The sequence below is a fragment of the Hemitrygon akajei genome, chromosome 25, assembly GCF_048418815.1.
Source record: "Hemitrygon akajei chromosome 25, sHemAka1.3, whole genome shotgun sequence".
Classification (NCBI taxonomy): domain Eukaryota; kingdom Metazoa; phylum Chordata; class Chondrichthyes; order Myliobatiformes; family Dasyatidae; genus Hemitrygon; species Hemitrygon akajei.
This window is the reverse complement of record NC_133148.1, coordinates 33827871-33837478: the sequence shown is the minus strand read 5'-3', so window position 1 is coordinate 33837478 and position 9608 is coordinate 33827871. Positions and strand designations below refer to the sequence as shown.

General features: G+C 45.3%; 1 protein-coding gene across 1 annotated transcript in view; it reads left to right on the top strand.

Annotated features, from left to right (window-relative positions):
* Positions 1-658: 658 nt before the first annotated feature.
* Positions 659-9608, top strand: part of LOC140716516 (uncharacterized) — a 49335-nt gene continuing 40385 nt past the window's right edge. The window contains exon 1 of the mRNA XM_073029315.1: positions 659-767. The gene's annotated coding sequence lies outside the window, so the exon portion shown is untranslated. The remainder of the gene's footprint in view (positions 768-9608) is intronic.

The window sequence follows — 9608 nt, the reverse complement described above, 5'->3', positions numbered from 1 at the left end:
ATGGAAACGAGTAAATAGTCGACGTTTCGGGCCGAGACCTTTCATCAGGACTCATACCCCCGTCCATCCGTTTCTGGAGGAACTCGCCAGGTCGGATAGCATCGTGAAGAGTCTCGGCCTTAAACGAGGCTGCCTGACCTGCTGAGTTCTTCCTGCATTGTGTGTGTGTGTTGCTCTGGATTTCCAGCATCTTCAGAAGATCTTGTGTTTTGTTTTTGTTTTTCCTGCGAGTATGTTGGATTTTTTAAAAACAAAATATACTTTATTCAAAAATAAAATTATGTACCTTGACTATTAAAGCATTGAGTGACTGTTGTTAATTATAGTATTTTAGGATCTTGCTGTTAAATTAAGCGCTAAGTTCTCCACATTTAAACATTGACGGATTTGAGGCAGGTGGCAGAGGGGAGCCGGTACTGGCAGACACGGTTAATTCATTTTCAAAGCAACTCACACTAACTGCCGGGGGAACGTTTCGCACCGAGACCCTTCTTGCAACTCATTTTAAACCCCCATTAGCTAGAAATCAGAATTCGCCTTTTGTTTGGGGGGAGGGGTATGGCAGCTGATTAGGCGCGCATGCGCCGAGAGGAACAGGTTGGATCAGAAACCGCGCGTGCGCGGGGTGTAGTCGTTGTATCAGACAATCTGCGCATGCGCCAAGGGTAGCGATTTGTATCAGAGAAATGCGCATGCGTTGAGAGTAGCAATTTGTGCCAAAAAGTTGCGCATGCGCTCTGTTAACAGCTCCGGAGGATCGGCAGCAGGTAGGAGGGGGGGGGGGTACTGGGTCGGGGTTTGAGATCGGGAGTGGCGTCTGCACCCCGACTGGGGCCAGTTGCCGCGAGTTCTGGACAAGCCATCATAACCCTACACACTGGGAGAGTCCCAGTCTTTTCCCACCCTCTCTACCCTACGATCCGCACCCGGGCCCTGGGGAATTCTCGGCTGATAAAGCCAAGTGCTGGTGCCGGGTCCGGGGCGGAGAGACGATTCACTGGCTTGTGGGCATTTTGGGAGGGGAGGGCAGGCATGAGTGACTCCTACAGCTCTCCCCGACCCCCTCGGCTCCGGAAGCACAGGCGGAGGGACCTCCCAAACACTGTCGAGCTTCCGGTATCTAAACACAAGGATTTGGAACTCTTTGAGTAAAGATACAATTCCGATCCAATCCCGGATGGAGAACTTCTGACTGTCTGCCGGTGGTGTTTAGGGCAGCAATGAAGGTCCTCCATATCTGGCGGTGTCCAGGGCTTCTAAAACAGGTTCAAAGTTTCATTTATTAAAGTATACAACTCTGAAATTCTTCTCCGGGTAGCCAAGAAAGGCAGCACGATCATCAACCCCAAAAATTTCCCCACCCCCCCACCACCACCTCCACTCAGAAGCTTCCAAAACCCTTCAACAAGGTTGTGGTCCTCTTAGAGAATGGAGAACTTGTAACACAAGAGATTCTACAGATGCTGGAAATCCAGAGCAGCACACACACAGAACGCCGGAGAAACTCAGCAGGTGGGGAAGTGTCTGTGGAAATGACGTTTTGGGAGGGGACTCTTCAGGACTGGAAAGGAAGTGGGAAGAGCCACAATGGGGGTGGGGGAACAGAAGGAGTACAAACTAGAAAGTGATTGGTGAGTCATACAACACACGCAAAATGCTGGTGGAACACAGCAGGCCAGGCAGCATCTATAAGGAGAAGCACTGTTGACGTTTCGGGCCGAGACCCTTCGTCAGGACTAACTGAAAGGAAAGATAGTAAGAGATTTGAAAGTAGTGGGGGGAGGGGGAAATGCGAAATGATAGGAGAAGACCGGAGGGGGTGGGATGAAGCTCAGAGCTGGAAAGGTGATTGGCGAAAGTGATACAGAGCTGGAGAAGGGAAAGGATCATGGGACGGGAGGCCTCAGGAGAAAGAAAGAGGGGGAGAACAAGAGGGAGATGGAGAACAGGCAGAGTGATGAGTCATGTTCATTGCCACAGATGCTGCCTGACCTGCTGAGTTCTTCCAGCATTTTGTCTGTGTTGCCATGTAATAGGTGAAATGGGAGGCAACAGGTGGAAAAGGTAAAGGGTTGGAGAAGAAGAAGGAGAGAGGAGTGGACCATTGGAGGAAGTGAAGGAGGAGAGGAACCAGAGGGAGGTAATAGGAAGGAGAGAAGTGGCAATGGGTCAGAGTGGGGAATTGTAGAAGAGGGTTGAGTAAGGGGGAATAAGCAGTGGACCTTGAGAAATCGAAATAACTCATTCCATCAGAACATGAGATGTTGTTCCTGCATCCAGAGAGAGGCCTCATAGTAGTGTTAGGAGACAGGTTGGAATGTGAATGGGGATAGGAATTAAAATGGTTGGTCACTGATAGATCTTTTTGTGGATGAAGTAAAGGTTCTCGCCAATGCAGCCCCCCAATCTACAACAGGTCTCATCTGTATCAGAATCGTAATCAGTTTTAGACCATAAGGTATAGGAGCAGAATGGGGCCATTTGATCCATCGAGTCTGCTCCATCATGGCTGATCCAATTTTCCTCTCAGCCCCAATCTCCTCGTATCCCTTAATGCCCTGACCAATCAAGAATCTGTCAAGCACGGCCTTAAATGTACAGATGGACTTGGCCACCACAGCTGCCTGTGGCAAAGAATTCCACAAATTCACCAGCTTTTGGCTGAAGGAATTCTTCCGCATCTCCCTTCTAAAAGGACACCCTGAAGGAATTCTTCTGCATCTCCTTTCTAAAAGGACACCCCTCCATTCTGAGGCTGTGTCCTCTGGTCTTAGACTCTCCCACCACAGGAAACATCCTCCCCATGTCCACTCTATCAAGACCTTTCACCATTTGATAGGTTTCAGTGAGGTCACCCCTCATTCTTCTGAATTCCAGTGAATACAGACCCAGAGCCATCAAACGCTCTTCATATGACAAGCCTTTCAGTCCTGGAATCATTTTCGCAAACCTCCTTTGAACCCTCCCCAGTTTCAGCACATCTTTTCTAAGATAAAGGGCCCAAACCTGCTCACAATACTCCAAGTGAGGCCTCACCAGTGCTTTATAAAGTTCCAGTTCTCTTGAAATGAATGCTAACATCACACTTGCTTTCCACAGACTTAACCTGTAAATTAACCTTTGGGAATCCTGCACAACACTCCCAAATCCCTTTGTGCCTCAGACTTCTGTATTTTCTCTCCATTTAGAAAATAGTCAACCCTTCCATTTCTTCTACCAAAGTGCATGACCATACACTTCCCAGCACTGTATTCAATCTGCTATTTCTTTGTCCATTCTCCTAATTCTGTAGCTTCTCTACTTCCTCAGAACTACCTGCCCCTCCACCTAGTTTCATATCGTCTGCAAACTTTGCAACAAAACCAACAATTCCATCATCAAATCATTGACATATAACGTTAACAGAATCTATCCCAACACAGACCCCTGTGGAACGCCACTAGTCACCGGCAGCCAATCAGAAAAGGCTCCCTTTATTCCCACCCTTTGCCTCCTGCCAATCACCCACTGCTTTATCCTCACTACAGTCTTTCCTGCAGTACCATTGGCTCGTAGCTCGTTAAGCAGTCTCGTGTGCAGCACCTTGTCAAAGGCCTTCGAAAATCCAAGTACACACCATCAACCAGTTCTCCTTTGTCTATCCTGCTTGTTACTTCTTCAAAGAATTCCAGCAGAATCATCAGGCAAGATTTGCCCTTGAGGAAACCATGTGGACTAGGGCCTATTTTATCATGTGACTTCAAGTACACTGAGACCTCATCATTGACTCCAACACCTTCCCAACCACTGAGGTCAGACTAACTGGCCTATAGTTTCCTTTCTTCTGCCTCTCTTGAACAGTTTAATATCACTGACATATGTTGTGAAATATTTTGTTTCGCAGCGGCGGTACATTGCATTACGTAGTTTAAAAAAAGCTATAAATTACAATAAGATATATAAATTAAATAAGGAATGTAAAAAGAGAACAAACAAATGAACCCCATCTTTTCACAAAATCAAACATAGGTTCGACTTATAATTTTCTCCAAACTAAGACATAACATCACTTGAGAGAACCATTGTGATAGAGTGGGAGCCGACGTATCCTTCCACTTCAACAGAATGGCCCTCCTAGCTATCAATGTAACAAACGCAATAACAAGTTGGTCAGGCAAAGAACTACCGCGGGTATTTTGAGGAATTATTCCAAAGAGCACACAGTTAATTTGTTAGGTTGTAGATTAATTTTAAGCGCTTTAGAAATTGTAGGAAAAAACCTGACTTCCAAAACTGTTCCAGTAGAGAACAAGACCAAAACATGTGTGTCAGTGTAGCTGTCTCAGTTTTACATCTATCACAGTAACTATCAACGTTAGGAAAGATCTCTCCTTCGTCAAATAATAACGATGGGGTTCATTGGCTGGTTCGTTTGTTCATTTGAGTTAATTGATAGATTTTCTCCACGATCTAATTGTAAATTTTGGTGTAATTTTATTTTTGCTGGCGGTTTGATGTTCATCTTTAGAAGCTTTTTGTATGACGCGTGGCTCCGGGGTTGAACACCTAATGGGTCTTTTTTTTCCCCACACCTTTTTCTTGCTTTAGTAGGGTTTTTTCCTTTTTTTTTGTGTCACCATATTTTTCAAACCTTAATATTGTTTTTTTTTCTTTCTTTTGAGACATTGTAAGTGTTACCTACTTTGATGTACCCTTGTATTCTGGATAATAATAATTTAAAAAAAGATTTGAAAAGAGAGCAAAAAAAAAAGGAAAATTCAACCTGAGGTAGTGTACAAGGATTCATTGTCCATTCAGAAATCTGATGGTGGTAAAGGAGCTGTTCCTAAAACTTTGAGAGTGTGTCTCCAGGCTCCTGTACCTCCCCCTCAATGGTAGCAGTGAGAAGAGGGCAGGTCCTGGGTGATTGGGTGTCTTTAGGGGTGGATGCGGCCTTTTTGAGGCATCGCCTTTTGAAGGTGCCCTCAATGTTGGGGAGGCTGGTGCCCACGATGGAGCTGGCTGAGTTTGCAACTCTGCGGCTTTTTCCGATCCTGTGCAGTGGCCCCTCCGCGCCAGAAGGTGATGCAACCAGTTAGAATTATCTCCATGGTACGTCTGTAGAGTTCTCACCAATGAAGGGGCACCTCTCCTGATGTTCCACCTCCTTCCTTTTCGTCCACGCTCCACTCTCCTCTCCTATCAGACTCCTTCTTCTCCGGCCTTGTACCCTCACCACCTATCACCTCCCAGTTTCTTACTTCATTCCTCCTCTCCCACCCGCCTGGCTTCACCTATCTCCTTCGAGCTTGTCCTCCTTCCCCCTCGCCCAACTTTCTTATCCTGGCTTCTTCCCCCCTTTTCCAGTCCTGATGAACGGTGCCAGCCAAGAGTCTCGCTCATTTGTGCGTTTCGGTAGATGCTGCCTGACCTTCTGAGCTCCACCAGCAGTTTGTGTGTGTGTGTGTGTGTGTGTTGCTGAAGAACTTTGAAGGCTCCTTTGGGCAAATGGGTTAGCAATTTTCCACCAACTGAATCACAAGCTGAACACTGCACTGAGATCGGGTTTGGTGATCAGAACTAGCTGATTACCAAATCTTGGTAGTTAACTCAGTCGTAATTTTCACTGCATGTACTTCACTTCCCTAACACTCTTGCGTGTCCAGTGTACTGCAGATGCCTTCCACTGTGAAGACTTTCAAAATACGCATTCATTTGCTCTGCCATCTCTGCATCTATCATTACAATATCCCCAGCATCATTTTCTATTGGTCCTATATCTACCATCAACTTTCTTTTACCCTTTATATACTTAAAAAAGCTTTTAGTATCTTCTTTGATATTAGTTTCCAGCTTCCTCTCATAATTCATTGTTTCCTTCCTGACCTTAGTTTCTTTCTGTAAGTTTTTAAAAGCTTCCCAATCCTCTATCTTCCCACTAACTTTGGCTTCCTTGTATGCCCTCTCTTTTGCTTTTACTTTGTCTCTGACTTCACTTGTCAGTCCTTCTTCCATTCAAAAATTTCTTCTTGTATTCCATATATCTGGCTTGCACTTCCCTCATTTTTCGCAGAAATTCCAGCCATTGCTGCTCTGCTGTCCTTCCTGCTAGTGTCCCTTTCCGGTCAACCTTGGCCAGTTCCCCTCTCATGCCATTCTAATTTCCTTTATTCCATTGGCATTTAGTTTCTCCTTCTCAAACTTCAAAGTGAACTTGATCGTGTTATGATCACCGTTCCCTAACGGTTCCTTAACCTTAAGCTCTCTTATCACCTCCAGATCATTGTACAACACCCAATACAGCACAGCCGATCCCCTAGTGGGCTCAACAACGAGCTGTTCTAAAAAGCCATCCCTCAGACATTCTTACAAATTCTCTCTCTTGAGGTCCAGTATTGGCCTGGTTTTCCTAATCACTTTCATGTTAAAATCCCCAAATGATGATCATGACATTGTCCTTCTGACATGCCTTTTCTATCTCCTGCTGTAATTTGAAATCCACATCCCGGCTGTTGTTTGGAGGCCTGTATACAACTGCCATTTAGGGTCCTTTTACCCTTGCCATTTCTTAACTCAGCCCATACAGACTCTGCACCTTCCGATCCTATGTCATCCTTTAATAAAGCTTTAATATTATTTCTTATACACAGGGCCACACCACCCCCTCTACCTACTAACCTATCTTTCCAATACACTGTATATCCTTGGATGCTCAGCTCCCAGTGGCAGCCATCCTTTAGTCAAGTTTCAGCGATGGCCACAACGTCGTGCTTGCTGATCTATAGCTGAATTTCAAAATCGTCCATTTTATTTTTTATGCTGTGTGCATTCAAATATAACACTTTCAGTCCAGTGTTGCTTTCTGTTTTAACTGCACCTTGCCTCTATTGCCCTGTAAATCATCCCACTGGTTGTGATTATGCCTCATCTCCTGCCTGTTCTTTCTATAATTTGCATGCTACCTTTAATTTATTTCTGTTTTCCCCTTCCTCAGCCCTATCACTGGTTCCCATCCCCTGTCAAATTAGTATAAACCCTCCCTAACAGCTCTGTTAAACCTGCCTGCTGGGATATTGTACCCCTTTGGGTTCAGGTGTAATCTGTCCTCCCCCAGAAGAGGCCCCAGTGATCCAGGATCCTGTACACCAGTCTCTCAGCCACACATTAATACGCCTGATCATGCTATTCCTGCGCTCGTTAGCACGTGGCACAGGCAGCAATCCTGAGATTACTGCCCTGGAGGTCCTGTTTTTCAGCTTCCTACCCAACTCCCTGAATTCTCTCTTCAGGACCTCCTCCCTTTTTCTACCCATGTCATTGGTACCAACGTTTACCGAGACTTCAGGCTGTTTACCCTCTCCCTTCAGAATACTCTGCACCCAATCCGAGACGTCCCGTACCCTGGCACCTGGGAGGCAACACCCCATGTAGGTATCTCCATCACTATGGAATCCCCTGTGACTACCACATTCCTCATCTGCTTCTGTCCCTCTGCACCAGGGAACCAGGCTCAGTGTCAGAGACCCGGGCGCCGTGGTCGTCCTCTGTCAGATCACCCCCCCCCCCCACACACATTTTTGTGGATGTGCTGTATTTCTTTCTCTACAAAAAAATCTTTTAACAAACCAGACTTGAAAACCACAGCAAGGCTGTTTACAAGAAGGGTGTGAGCAGACTCTGTTTTCTAAGGAAGCTGAGATATTTCAATGTGTGCAGCAGGATGTTGGAGATCTTTTACCAGTCTGTTGTAGCGAGGGCAGTCATTTTTGTGACTTCATGTTGGGGGGGGGGGCAGCATCGGTGCTGGAGATACAAAAGGTCCAAATAAACTCATCAAAAAGAATCAATGGAGTGGGAAGCTCAAGAAGAGATCATACAGTATGGCCAAGTGAAATAGGAATTGAAAAGGAGAGGGGAGTAACGAATTAAAAGTATTATATATGAATGCACAAAGTATAAGGAATAAAGTAGGTGAGCTTGAGGCTCAGTTGGAAATTGGCAAGTACGATGTTGTGGGAATAACAGAGACATGGCTTCAAGCGGACAGGGCCTGGGAAATGAATATTCAAGGATATACGTCTTATCGAAAGGACAAACTAACTGGCAGAGGGGGTGGGGTGGTTCTGTTGGTGAGGAATGATATTCAGTCCCTTGCGAGGGGGGACATAGAATCAGGGGATGTAGAGTCAGTATGGATAGAACTGAGAAATTCTAAGGGTAGAAAGACCCTAATGGGAGTTATCTACAGGCCCCCAAACAGCAGTCTGGATGTAGGGTGTAAGCTGAACGAAGAGTTAAAATTGGCATGTCGCAAAGGTAATGATACAGTTGTCATGGGGGATTTCAACATGCAGGTAAACTGGGAGAATCAGAATGGTACTGGACCCCAAGAAAGGGAGTTTGTGGAGTGTCTCCGAGATGGATTCTTAGAACAGTTTTTACTGGAGCCTACCAGGGAGAAGGCAATTCTAGATTTAGTGTTGTGCAATGAACCGGATTTGATCAGGGACCTGGAAGTAAAGGAACCATTAGGAGATAGTGACCATAATATGATATGTTTTAACCTACAATTTGAGAAGGAGAAGGGAAAATCGGATGTGTCAGTATTACAGTTGAACAAAGGGAACTATGGAGCTATGAGGGAGGAGCTGGCCAAAGTTCAATGGAACAAAACCCTGGCAGGGAAGACAGTGGAGCAACAATGGCAGGTATTTCTGGGAATAATGCAGAAGGTGCAGGATCAGTTCATTCCAAAGAGGAAGAAAGATCCTAAGGGGAGTAGGGGGCGGCCGTGGCTGACAAGGGAAGTAAAGGGCAGTATAAAAATAAAAGAGAAGAAGTATAACATAGCAAAGATGAGCGGGAAACCGGAGGACTGGGAAGCTTTTAAAGAGCAACAGAAGATAACAAAAAAGGCAATACGCCAAGAAAAAATGAGGTACAAAGGTAAACTAGCCAAGAATATAAAGGGGGATAGTAAAAGCTTCTTTAGGTATGTGAATAGCAAAAAAATAGTTAAGACCAAAATTGGGCCATCAAAGACAGAAACGGGTGAATTTATTATGGGGAACAAGGAAATGGCAGACGAGTTGAACAGGTACTTTGGATCTGTCTTCACTAGGGAAGACACAAACAATCTCCCAGATGTAATAGTGGCCAAAGGAACTAGGGTAAAGGATGAACTGAAGGAAGTTTATATTAGGCAAGAAACGGTGTTGGATAGACTGTTGAGCCTGAAGGCTGATAAGTCCCCGGGACCTGATGGTCTGCATCCCAGGGTACTTAAAGAGGTGGCTCTAGAAATCGTGGATGCATTGGTAATCATTTTCCAATGTTCTGTAGATTCAGGAACAGTTCCTGCTGATTGGAGGGTGGCTAATGTTGTCCCACTTTTCAAGAAAGGAGGGAGAGAGAAAACAGGGAATTATAGACCGGTTAGCCTGACGTCAGTGGTGGGAAAGATGCTGGAGTCAATTATAAAAGATGAAATTACGACACATTTGGATAGCAGTAGAAGGATCAGTCCAAGTCAGCATGGATTTATGAAGGGAAAATCATGCTTGACTAATCTTCTGGAGTTTTTTGAGGATGTAACTATGGAAATGGACAAGGGAGAGCCAGTGGATGTA